The sequence below is a fragment of the Dreissena polymorpha genome, chromosome 10 (genome assembly GCF_020536995.1).
Source record: "Dreissena polymorpha isolate Duluth1 chromosome 10, UMN_Dpol_1.0, whole genome shotgun sequence".
Classification (NCBI taxonomy): Eukaryota; Metazoa; Mollusca; class Bivalvia; order Myida; family Dreissenidae; genus Dreissena; species Dreissena polymorpha.
Window position 1 is genome coordinate 71213333 of NC_068364.1, and position 13103 is coordinate 71226435.

General features: G+C 34.6%; 3 non-coding genes across 3 annotated transcripts; 2 read left to right on the forward strand and 1 right to left on the reverse strand.

Annotated features, from left to right (window-relative positions):
- Positions 1–562: 562 nt before the first annotated feature.
- Positions 563–633, forward strand: Trnag-gcc (transfer RNA glycine (anticodon GCC)). Its single transcript has one exon. It is a non-coding gene; the product is annotated as a tRNA-Gly (tRNA).
- Positions 634–2808: 2175 nt separating this feature from the next.
- Trnag-gcc (transfer RNA glycine (anticodon GCC)) lies at positions 2809–2878 on the forward strand. The gene has a single exon. It is a non-coding gene; the product is annotated as a tRNA-Gly (tRNA).
- A 358-nt stretch (positions 2879–3236) lies between these two features.
- On the reverse strand, positions 3237–3308 carry Trnap-ugg (transfer RNA proline (anticodon UGG)). Its single transcript has one exon. It is a non-coding gene; the product is annotated as a tRNA-Pro (tRNA).
- Between the last annotated feature and the right edge of the window lie 9795 nt (positions 3309–13103).

Genomic DNA, 13103 nt, shown 5'->3' on the forward strand with positions numbered 1-13103 from the left:
CGCAGTATTCTTAGTTTTACTTCCCGCACAAAAAGACATAGAGGTGTATCTGAAACGGGACGTTTCCTGTATCTTGCGATAACCCCCGTAGCAATACTTACAGAAAAACGTTGTTAAATGATTTAATACGGTATTATTGTTAAATAAATCAGTACTTCAGACTAAATATGATATTTTTAGACGCTGTTTTCTCGGCATTTAATTGAAACAAGAATTACAGTATGTTTGCATACACACATTTTTTTCAGGATATTCGCTTCATTAAATATTAAGTGATTTCAGAGGTATTGGGAGTTGTTAAATTGGATACACATATAGTAGAGAATAGAACGTTTTAAATGACACAGATTTTCCCAAGATATGCGCCGAATATTAGAAAAATATAGCATAACTGTGCCGAAACAATTTATGTGCATTTAAACTCAATTCTATATTCGCTGATAAATTCAACCGACATATCATACCCCACTTGTTTAAAGAACAGAGATTTAAAATGTAAAAGGTTAATCGGGTTTCGCCGAATTTGCGAAAGCCAACGTTGGAGGTGGCCTTTACAATAAGCGCATCGGTGGTTCAGTGGTAGAATGCTCGCCTGCCACGCGGGCGGCCCGGGTTCGATTCCCGGCCGTTGCACGTTTTTATACATGATTACAGATACTGTATTTGATTGTTATAAATAATGAAGAAAATGCCGAATATAACATTATTCATAAATATTTCATCTAAATGTTTCTTTACCCATAAAAATGTGCGAGATTCGTAATGGTCTCATTTTCGAGATGTATTTTTCTCCTTCAAATACATAACGAACCCAGTTTTTCAACTACATTATTTATCAAAATTTATTTACATGAAACATCGGTGGAATAATCAGACAATACTTTTCAATATTGACGATATTATCCAAATGCTCAATTGAATAAACATCCAAACATTTAAATTAGTTTGGTACTGATAAACAACTGCAAAATAGTAGGGCTCGTCCGGGATTTCACCCGGGACCTCTCGCACCCAAAGCGAGAATCATACCCCTAAACCAACGAGCCACGCTTGTTATTGATCGCCGTATAATAAGAACATTCGAATAGTAAGATTGCGAGAAATTGTTGTGATATCGTTTATAATAAATATTTTTAAAGCGTTGGAGTTTGATTGTTTGTTTTTTCCATAACGATTATAAGATATAGACAACTCGCACTATATATTATATTATTATCCACGTATATGGAAAACGTGTTTAAAATATAAATGGGCCCGTCCGAGATTTGAACCCGGGACCTCTCGCACCCGAAGCGAGAATCATACCCCTAGACCAAAGGGGCGTTGTGATATCACATTTCCGTTTGATGTTTTATTTAATGTTAATATAGTTTAATCACAGTCTGTATGACATAACCTACCTTCAATGAATAAGTTCAATTATGAAATGCACTTTGACTGCACAACAAGCATAAATGGTATCGTCATATTTTATAGATTCATTTTATCCACTTAAATCGTCTAATTAAACACTATTCATTCGCAATAAACTGTATACATGGCAGGTACAGTGTAGAGAGCGATTGTATAGAATACTTATATGAACAGCTGTCTTGCCTTTGTGGTTCGTAGGATTATGGGAGATTGATTCTTGAATTGGGTGCGAGAGGTCCCGGGTTGCAATGGTTAACAAGCCCGTCACATATTTACGCTCGTTTGGAATTCATATAATATAATGTATAATGCCAGTTGTCTTCATCGTGTGGTGTCTTTAACTAAGTCACGAATTCAAGATAGTACGTTTCATTTAAGCTAATAAACTGATTACAGCATGTTATTTTTATTTGCCCGTAACACTGTTTGTTAGTGTAGCGGAAATGTTCACAAAACGCAGATTAACACATGTTTGACATCAATATAATATATTTTAGTTCTATTATTAAACATTTCTTCAAAATGCTAATCAAAAACTATCATCGCCATGAACTCAAGACCCAAATATGTCTCAATATTTGTGAATATATGCATATCAATATGAGGTGAAGCGAAAATCATACCCCTAGTCAAGCGGGACGTGCGCATTCCCATTTTCACTTTTTTATGTTTTTATAGTTTATTCACCACATCTATTGCATACTTACTTAACAAAGAATAAGAACATGATAAAATCTCTTCTGATTGCAAAACATAAATAGATGTCATTGCTTCATATTTATACAAATGTAGATTCATTTTATCCACTGATGGCGACTTATTTAGGATACTTCATTCGCAAGAAAGTGTATACGTGACAGGTAAAATGTAGAGGGCGATAATATAGCTTACTTAGGTTAACAAGCTGTCTTTCCTGTGTTGGCTCGTTGGTCTAGAGGTACTATTCTCGCTTTAGGGGCGACAGGTCTCCTATACCAAAGACGGACGAGTTCGTTACGTTTTTACCATCGATTGAAAAACACATTATACAATCATAATGCGAGTTTTATATATGTTATTAACACTATAATTAGAAAAAAATAAAGATGAATGCGGTTAATTGCAAACACATAAATTGTTAAAATGATTCAAAGATTGATGCTACTGTAACAACACATTTTATAATCAACTATGTAAAGGGGTTTGCTTATCGGTTGTAGTTTACGATTAATCCTCATATTATTACAAGTTCACCGTTACTTATTACGTTAATAATAACGAAATATCAACGATACATAACGCTATGCTGTTTTTTCAAGATTGAACTCCCATCATTTTGCGCTTGTCGAACAATCTCCATATGCGAAATATCATCGTAAGTTAACTTGTCTTATGTTAAGAAGTCGCTCCAGAATCGCATCGGTGGTTCAGTGGTAGAATGCTCGCCTGCCACGCGGGCGCCCGGGTTCGATTCCCGGCCGTTGTACGTTTTTAGATATGATTATATTATATGATTATATTTGATTGTTATAAATAATGAAACAAAATTTAGGAAGGTAACAGTCTTCATAAATATTTCATCAAAATGTTTCTTTGCTAATGAAAATGTGCGAGATTCGTTATGGCCCCAATTTCGAGATGTATTTTTCTCGTTCGAATACTGAACGAACCCAGCGTTTTGAAATTCATTATTGCTTATTATTTATGTACATGAAAAATCGGTGGAATAATCAAACAATACTTTTCAATATTGAGTATATTATTTCAATGCTCTATTGAATCCATTGAATTAAACATCCAGACATTTAGATTGTTTTGATACTGAAAACAACTGCAAAATATTAGGGCTCGTCAGGGATTTGAACCCGGGACCTCTCGCACCCAAAGCGAGAATCATACCCCTAGACCAACGAGCCACTTTGATATTCTTTATTTGATTGCAGTATTATACAAACGTTTAAATAGTAATGTTGACAATAATTGTTTTGTAATCGTTAATAATTGGTGTCGCATTGAGGTGCGGCGACTAGTCTGTAATACGTATTTTTTCACTTTTGGGAGAAGTTATTTTACGGATCAATGTATATATTTTTGTTGTCAGAATATCTTGCACTGTGGTGAGTTTTGTGTGTAAATTAGTGCAAATAAGTACTGCATTTGTGCCTATTACATTTAATACAACATTTATTGCCAATAATGCAAAGCTAATTCTTTTTATTAATAACAGATCACAGGGACTGGGCAATAATAAAAGATCACAGGGACTGGGAAAATACGCGAACCGGTGAAACTTTCTGGTTTTGTATAAAAACAAAACTTCTTTGTTCCACTATCCTAGCAACCACCTAGCTACTAATAAAGGCGCTATAGAGCACGAAGCGCGACTCGTATTATTAATTGTAATAATGAGTCTCGATAAAGGAAGCAGTCGCTTATCAATGAGAAGCACCATCACAGCACCCCAGTCTCATTACTATCAAGTCCTCCTACAGGTTTTTTTAAGATCCACATATAGAAAGCCGCAGGCCTGACCCGTATGTTGCCAGTGGTATGGGCCCTTTGGTATGGACCTTCAACCCCGCTCACTATCCAGCGTTTAAACTTCCGGGTTTACATTTAAACCGACTATTAATAGCTTATTTATATCTTAGTTAGAAGGTGATTTTTCCGTAGTTTAATGGTTACACGCTCGCTTCACATGTGAGAGGCAAAAGGTTCGAGCCCCAGTAGAATCAAATTATTTTATTTGTGTTCTATGTTTACTTTTTGTTTTGATGTAGACATTTTAGTTTAAATAAATATGCTGTTTTATTGTAACCATTTTTTGTTTTTATTATGCCCATGAAATCTATGCGTGAAAGGGTGGGGAGGCTCGTAAACACATTTAAACTTTTACATTGTTTTCATATCAATGAGTACTCAACCCCTATCGTAAATGAGCAACGTAAGAATACGTTTAGAATCATCTCCCCTTGAAGTTGAGAAAAATATGAAATAACGCTTACAAGATGAAGCAGATTTGTTAAAAACCTACACAGTTCTGTTCCATTAATGAAAACTGCACACGGATGCCAGTAAAAAAACAAGAGGGACCAAGATGGCCCTAGTTTGCTCACCTGAGACGAGTCGGTTCATTTAATCTTTACCAAACGTCAAACTTGACAAACATCCTGGTAAAGTTTCATTATTATTGAACCAAAACTCTGGTGTATGGAGTGTTTTTGTAAGATTTTTCCTGGTGACCTATATATTGAGTTGACCTCCCTTACCCAACATCAAACTTTGCTTACAAAAATAAATATTTTGACCAAGATTCATAAAATCTGAAACAAAATTGTGACTTCTAGAGTGTTTAAAAGGATTTTGAATAGTATAATGAAAATTTGGGCAATCTAAGGGCAATAATTATGGCATTAATTATGTGATTTTGCTCATTATCAAACTTGACTGAGATCTTTCAGCAACTTTCATAAAGAATGCCTGAGAAGTGTAAATGCTAGAGTTTTGACAAACCAAATGTGGACGAACGGACGTCATACAGAGACCAATTCTAACACCTCACCTGAGCAATATCCATTCAATATCTTATTAACATTTCACACATTTTTGGGAACCCTATCCGACGTGGCAGTGCTTATTAAAAAAGCATATTTCGAATATGAAAAATGCATAGTTGTTTAATTGTGCTCATCCGGATCGTGTATAACAAAGTGACTTTGTATGTATATATAATTATAATGTATAAACATGAAAGTAATTATTAACACTAATTGATTAATTGATGAAAGGTTTTACAAACACTCAAGCTTCGTGACGAAATATCTTAAAGTATTCATATATTCAGGGCGCAGAATCAACGGGGGTTTTCTTGCAGTGTGTGCTGATATCTTTAAGTATAAGAATACATTCTTGAATACGTCTGAAATCGGTGACAAAATTTAACGTTGTGTGAAGCATAACCGTATAAATAAATGCAGTACACATGAACATTTTTTTAACAAGAACACATGCTATTCTGATTATTTAACATTGACATAAGCAGCGTAATAATATATGTCTTGTATACACTAGTTGAAATTTTTAAGAAAAATTATTTAAAAGTGTTGTTTGAAAAAAGCACACCACTAACAGGTGTGATTAAATCCATAAATGTTTAATTGGGAACCCCAAAAAGTCACGTGATCCAGCACCCTGATATTGGGAGTCTGTAACTAGTGGCATGTAGTCGAATTAAACATAGTAAGGCCATTTTAAATGAATTTGTTCACGGATTAAAAAAACATATGACGGACGATGGGTCTATAAAACTACAATTCATACGTTAAATTTTGGTGAAACTTTTCAGTAAACTTTATTATTATATTGCTACCTTAAATGTTAATATGCAATTACAAATTATCTTTGTCTTAAGTAACCGCGGTATAGCCGAAAATGTGACTTTCTAGCGCCGGGAAGGGGGTCACGGGGTCGATTCCTAATGTCAGATCGTTGTTTTTCCCCCAAAAAACACTCATTACTGGTTCTATTAACGAAACAAACTCGACAGCGTGTCGTAAGCCGCAGGCTTTCGATGCAATCGAGCTAAATTAATTAAGTTTAAACTAAACTAAAATATGTAAGTAGGTATCAAATTGGTGAATGATAACGAAGACGAATGTCTGGGCAGAACAAATAGAGCATTGTAAGTTAGCTGGAATACACCTTTACATGAAAGCTAAAGCACCGAAAACTAAATAATCCATGCTGTTACATGGCCGTTAATCACGGGCGCCACCTCTTCTTGCGATGCATTAATTAATGAACCAATGGGTCAGAGACGGATGATATTCTCACAGGTTGATAGAGCTCAGATAAAAACTAGTCATCGGAAACAAGAGCTTGTGCAAATGAGTGAAGCAAACCATCCTACAGCACTTTCATTTTGCGTCAACGTATACTTCAAGATTGTACTCTTTGCACAAGGAAAGTCGCAATCATGTCGTTTAGTACTTAAATCCATGCAGTACTCCTTATGTACATTTTTAACTCAATTTTAAAATACCAGATTCTTTTCAACCGGATATTGAAAATGAACAAACCTGCTTCACTCAAACGTGTATATACTTGTGTACGTTTTCTGAAGTGAAAGTAGAAATTGCATTGGAAAGGAAATGCTCGTATTTTATAAGTAAGAAGCACATAAAAGAATGTTGTGAGCGTTTTGAATCAATATAATGTTATAATTATCAAGTTATGTTTTTTTTTCAAGATTTAAGGAGACGATGCTTGTTAAGAAATTATTTAATTCTTTCGTTGACAATAACTCAGTTTATATAGGAAGGAAAACTTAGATTTCCTGTAAAGTTACTGGAAAATGTGTTTATTCAAGATAATAGTGTTGTATTGATCGTTCACTCTTTGCCAAGTGGATTAACTATTCCTGTACTTGAACTATAAGAAAAAAAAGCCGAACGTAAAAAAAACAATTAAAGCCTTTAAAATATGTGTTAACACGGCTGCTACGTAAGGACTGGAATCATTGGTCTACAAGGTGCATTAAGGGGGAATAGCGATTAATTTCGATATTTAATATAACCTAGAACTTTGCGGTTTATAAGAAACTGATATAATGCAAAATGTCAATATTTCCCTCGCCATGTTTATAATGACACATTTTCTTGTGTTACTATGTTTATACACTGATTTCGTTATTAATGTAGTGATGTTATATGCAGCAGACAAGCAACAGATATGGAGAAGTGCTTTTTGACCTCGGTTGCACAGAAACAGCGGTATGTTAATATATACTTCCTTTATACAAACAGATCGACTCACACTAAGAGTTTGATTCCCACCATCGCAGATTGATGAATTGCTCTGAAAACATTTTGTTTTGTGATTCATTTAACATCGAGCGTAACGATATAATTATACACTGAAATGTTAACTCTGTTATTGTTACATTATTTGATACATCGACAGACGTGTTCGAATCGTGCGCATGGTAACCGAACGTGTCATGTTTGCTGCACTTCCGACCTGTGCAACGCAGCCGGATGTGGACAGAAAGGTAAAGTGGTCGATCATTTTTATTGTTTGATTAAGACATTGCCAGTTTTTATAGACACGCCATCTTTAGACAGTCTTAGGTTTCCTAAAAAGATCAGGGAATGGCAATGTTGTTGTCGTTACTTAAACAGAGTCATTTATCAGGAAAACGCAAATTATTATCTTTCATGTAGTATAGTACAGTTCAATTTTTGTAGTTAAGGACATTGTTCCCTGAACAGATTACTTTAGAAGAATGGAGTTGCAACATACGTTGAGTGCATTTTCGACATTGTGTATTTAGAAATCAATGTTTCTGCTACGGCGCTTGCCCTGGAATAATAAAACAAAGCTCTTACCAACTGAGCTATGTGGTGATAAGACAAGTTTGAAATTCCATAATTCATATTTTTTATCAAATCTCACCTATCATGGTCAATGTCTGTGAAGTCCGACAACTCCTGGACGCCAGATATTCCTGAACTGTAATCATAATTGCAGATATTTATAAAAGTAACAAAAGCAGCATGTTCACTTGATAAAATTCATGTTAGCAGTGCCCAAAATTCAGATTTTAAAGTAATAACCCGAATACACATATATAAAAAGAAAATTTTCTTACTAGCCCGACTATATAAATTGTTTAATTCCAACTAGCCCGAATGGATGTTCACTAGCCAAAACCCTGCGGGCTAGTGCGAATTTCGCACGCCGTGTAAGAGAACTCTGCACAATGCCATTAACATTCAATATCTATCACTTTTATAATCATACCTGCCACTTGCGTGTGCAACATCTGACAATTTACTTGACCAGTGTGGTTGTTCCACAGGCTTTGACTTTGGTGAAGACAGCTTTCTTCTTTTTGAGTGTGTTGAAGTTGAACTTTCGTCTGACTCAGAATGTCTTAAATGAAGTTAATATGTGAACTACATTTCTTACCGTGATATACTAGGTACACATAGGATAATGTATAACTTATAAAAAGAAAAAAAATAAGTTGAAAACCCTTAAAACCCTTAAAAGTGGTATGATGGTTTCATTTATGTGAAGAGCAGAATTTACATAAGTATTAAGATGCATGACCAGTATTAAAAGGTAAGGACTGCTAACGGGCATTTATTAACATAATTATGTGGCAATGTTTTATATTCAACTTAAAAACAGTGCAAATGTAATCTACACATATAATTACGTACTTTTCTTTGGCCGAGACGGTTGTTTTTGCATATGATGCGATGAGCATTTTCACCAACTCCGACTCTGTGCATTTATTTTCATTCTTCAGGCGAGTCCATTCCTCGAGCGAATCTCCCATATCGATAGTTCTGACCTTCTTTTTGTCGTACGATGCTTTTCCTTGTCGTTTACGAGCTGATTGCGTTAATGTTGGAGGCCAACCTAGACGCGGTTTCTCCATAGCAAATGGTGTTGAAAACAATGATGCAATGGTCACGTGGTTTTACATGTGATCAGCGTGTCTTTTAAATTTAGATCATATCTGTGCATGCACAGAAAATGAAAAGCCGTATCTTTGTACTGAATTTGGGCATTTCTTGACCGATTTTGACCAATTTTTTTGCACATCTGTCATTAATAACATCACATTTTGACTCATAATCACTTTTTTGCGACACATAACAAAAATGGGAAAATATATCAACATCAACTCGGCCACCTTTAAACATTGAAAAGCTGGTACACACGTCGATCGCCTTTGTTAAAACATGGACAACTGAAGCACCCAAAGTCTTAATCAACCAAATTCCTACAATGATTCAAAGTTAACCTTAAATGATTTTGTGGACATTAAAACTAATCGAAAATATGCGTCTACGTCTGATGTTAATTGTTTATTGTATAACATATATAACAAAAATGTATTACACACTGGCTGCATATCTAAGGAAGACAACTCAATGTCAGAAAGGAGTTTGCTAGTTATGCTTTGAACACATATTTTGACATTTCACCAATATTTGTTTGTATTGTTTTTGACACTCGACTTCACTATGCTCATATTGTTCCCAGACGTCAAATTTCTAAAAACTGTTTGGACCTCACCATGAATTTTTACCTTGATATTACACCAACGATATTCTGCGTTCTACTAGGCACATTGTATTGTAATGTGGAGATACCATTATAAAAATAAATATTGTTAACAATTAAAAAAGTTAAAGCATTATGAAGTAACTGCGATGAAAAAACAAACAACAGGACAAAACAGACAGTTTATTAGACTACACATTTAACATTGTGTTTAATGCATACAGTTATAAACAAAGTTATTTCACGTGTCGTGTTGCAATAATAATAACCAGATCAATAATACAATATATAACAGAGCAGAGAACAACGATTTTGAAAATTAAAATACTAATTGTAAAAGCAGAAAGAATAAACTATTATTTTAGAGCGCGAGATAATTGAGCAATGCTGTTTTGATAATCACAGCTCCGGTTTGTAATGCCCTTTATGACATGAACTAGTGACAGAACGTAGTGATAGTTGGTACTAAATAGTAATAAAATGTGTCATTGATAAAGGAATTAAATGTTTGATTTCATAAATTGGACTTTAAAAGTGACAATTGTGGAATATTCCTTGTCAAAAAATGGACTTTCTATTGCCTTTAGAAGACCCCTGGACGCATTGGACTTATTCAGCATATTAAATAATTGATTATTAATTCCCCGCGCAACAGTGGACCTGTAAATAATTGTCTTAGTGGCTTAGTTTACCGGCAGTATTGATTGGGTAATATCATAGAAAATCGACAATATAGTGTGAATATAACAATTAGTAATAACTCTAAATCTGAGCAACCGGAATTCATTTTCCAAGGACAAACACCGCAAACCAAACCAGCTAACTAAAAGCAACGCGCTGACTCTAGTAACAGTACAATTGCAAGAAGTTTTTTTTCACCATTTTGGGAATGGGGCCGGGTCCAATTTGAATGTGAAAATTAGCGGCGTTTTGACTTAAATTGGGATATAAGTGTTGTTCTTTTGCTTGAGAATATCAGTGTGTTCAGTATTATATTTACTAAAGTTGCACTTATATGGATGGGAAATAAACAAAATTTTGAGATTGAAAAAGTATTTTTTTGGAAACTTTTCATTGGGAATCTGTAACTCCCATTTTGGAAAAATATATACTTTTACCGATTGGGAACGGGACCGATTATGAATGAAACGAAAGACTGGCAAGCATGGACGAGCTGTACAATATCAACACACAGCTGGAAACTATGACTGAGGGGCTGAGGGAACATCATAGTCAAAAGTACTCTTATGGGAGAAGAGATTGATGATTTAATAAATAGAACCGTTTCTATGGTAATGAGCACAATAAAAGTAACCACTTCCTAAACAATTGAAACCGAAGTTTCAAAACAAACAAAATCACTAAATGAAAAACATTTACTTTGCAAACCAACAGTCGAAACAAATTATTTCTGATAAAGAGAACAATAACTAAAAGGCAATACCTGAGCTACAAATACAAATTGAGAAAAAATTTAAAACACCGAAGATGGTGAATTATAATGAGAAGTATTTGCGAAAGAACGACGTCAACATTGAACATTCCAGAGAAACATAAGAAAACATTCTCATTCAAACCGTTTCAAAAATCCTGAAAACCACGACAGACGTTGAACTCAAGCCAGAAGGCATAATAGACATATTTCAAATTCCAGCTAAGAAGGGTACAACTAGACGAATAATTCTGAAACTAAGAAACAATAATGCAAAGTCGGCACTTATGAAAAACGAACTTCTTACTAAATATGATATATGTGTAATTTTTTTGGTAGATATAGTCCACATCAACATTAATGGGTGGTGCGGTGGTCGAGTGGTATCACACTGGTCTACTATTCCAGAGGTCCCCGGTCCGGGCGCACTGGAAATTTCAGAAATGCTTCAAGTGTTTCGCACCCAACTAGAGATGTACTGGTATGAAACCCAGGTAATTCTCGCGTGTATCGATGCTATACACTGAGCACGTAAAAGAACCAAGGGATCTATTCGCAAAGAGCTAGGGTATCGCACCCGGATTCCTTGTATCTCAATACCGTCTCTTCTGCTTGCTGTCTCTTGAGCGAAAAACCAAAGGACCCCATTGGAAATAAGTGCTTGCACTTTCATGGGTTATCCTTGACTGCAAGGTCAAAATACATTAATACATGCATACATACATACATACATACACATACGCAAAATGCTTTACTGACTAGACTTATCAATTTAAGATGACCGGTGTGCTTTATGAATATGTATATTTAATAAAAAAATGTCTTGCAGTATGTATAGCTTAGTGTTGAGTTATTAATGTTTTCCTTTGTCGTTGTCTTTTTTTGCATACATTTGCACTGCTTTCATCTATGCCACATTGTATTCCTGGTGTTAACCCAAAAGATAAACTTGAATACAAGGCCAGTTTAAATTGTTAAGGAAATGTGTTTACAATTGTGGATTAAACTTATTTATTGAACAAAAAATTACAGCGCAATTTTGCTCTTTGTTGAAACTATCGGAGCCCTTTATATTGACGATGCTGCGAAGCAGCTCGTCTAAGTTATTTTACCATGAAAAAAATCTCCACAATGGCTACCTATGTAAAAGACCGAGCCAGTTCGATTGAGCTTGATTTTTCTAATCGGCATACCTCGCTGATTATCATTAATAAAGGTAAAGGAAGCTCAGCTATAAATAGGACAGCACTTTCTGGGAAAAAGATATAATAATAGTTTGAAAACATTAATTTTAAATGAGTTATATTCAATCCATTATTTGTTTATAGATCAATGAAACAACTATGCATTTTCTGTATTGTATTTGACATTTGTCGTGATTTTGTAAATAAATTGCGAATGAAAACGTGTATAATTAACGTTTAACGCGATCATGAGTGTAAAGAAAACGAATTATTTCGAACCTGCCATTTGTAAACGTTAAAGCGAATGTGGTATTTAAACAACATAATAGCCGTACGATCTCTATGAAACTCGCTTTTATGCGTGCTTTCTCATTTTGCATATTTAATAAACTTTTCAAACAGAAATTACAGAGACACATCAGTGCACATACAATGTTTGATAATTCATTTGTTTGTTGGATATTGTTTGCTGTTGTAAACACATATTAGGTCATATCGCGGAGATTTAGTTAACCTTACCATGTGTTCATGGGCGAACTCACGTATTCAAGTGCTCTTACGACTATGTGCTCATACCTACTTTCAGGAATCATCATAAAAGTATTGTCGTACTTAACGAACAAACATGCCTAAGCTTATTGAATTAGAGAAAAAACAATAATCAAAAGATTTTTTTATATGTTCATACACATGGGCATGTGAAATCACACCCGTACACAATTATCATTAACTTAGGAAAGGAAACAACGAAACATAAAGTTTGGTATGATATACTTGTGAAATTAAAGAACATGGTGAAATTAAAGAGCATTTCAAGTTTTGAATATATCTGCTGAAAAGTAATGTTATAACCCACAAATGTTTTACTGTAACAGAACGTTTTTTAAGATAGGTGGTACAGAAAATACACGTCGAATATATTTTTAAAGATATTTCTTGTTATATTTGATCACAAATGTAACCCGCCTCACACCAGATTCGCTGAATGGGTCAAGTTTCCCACGGGTACTACTTCC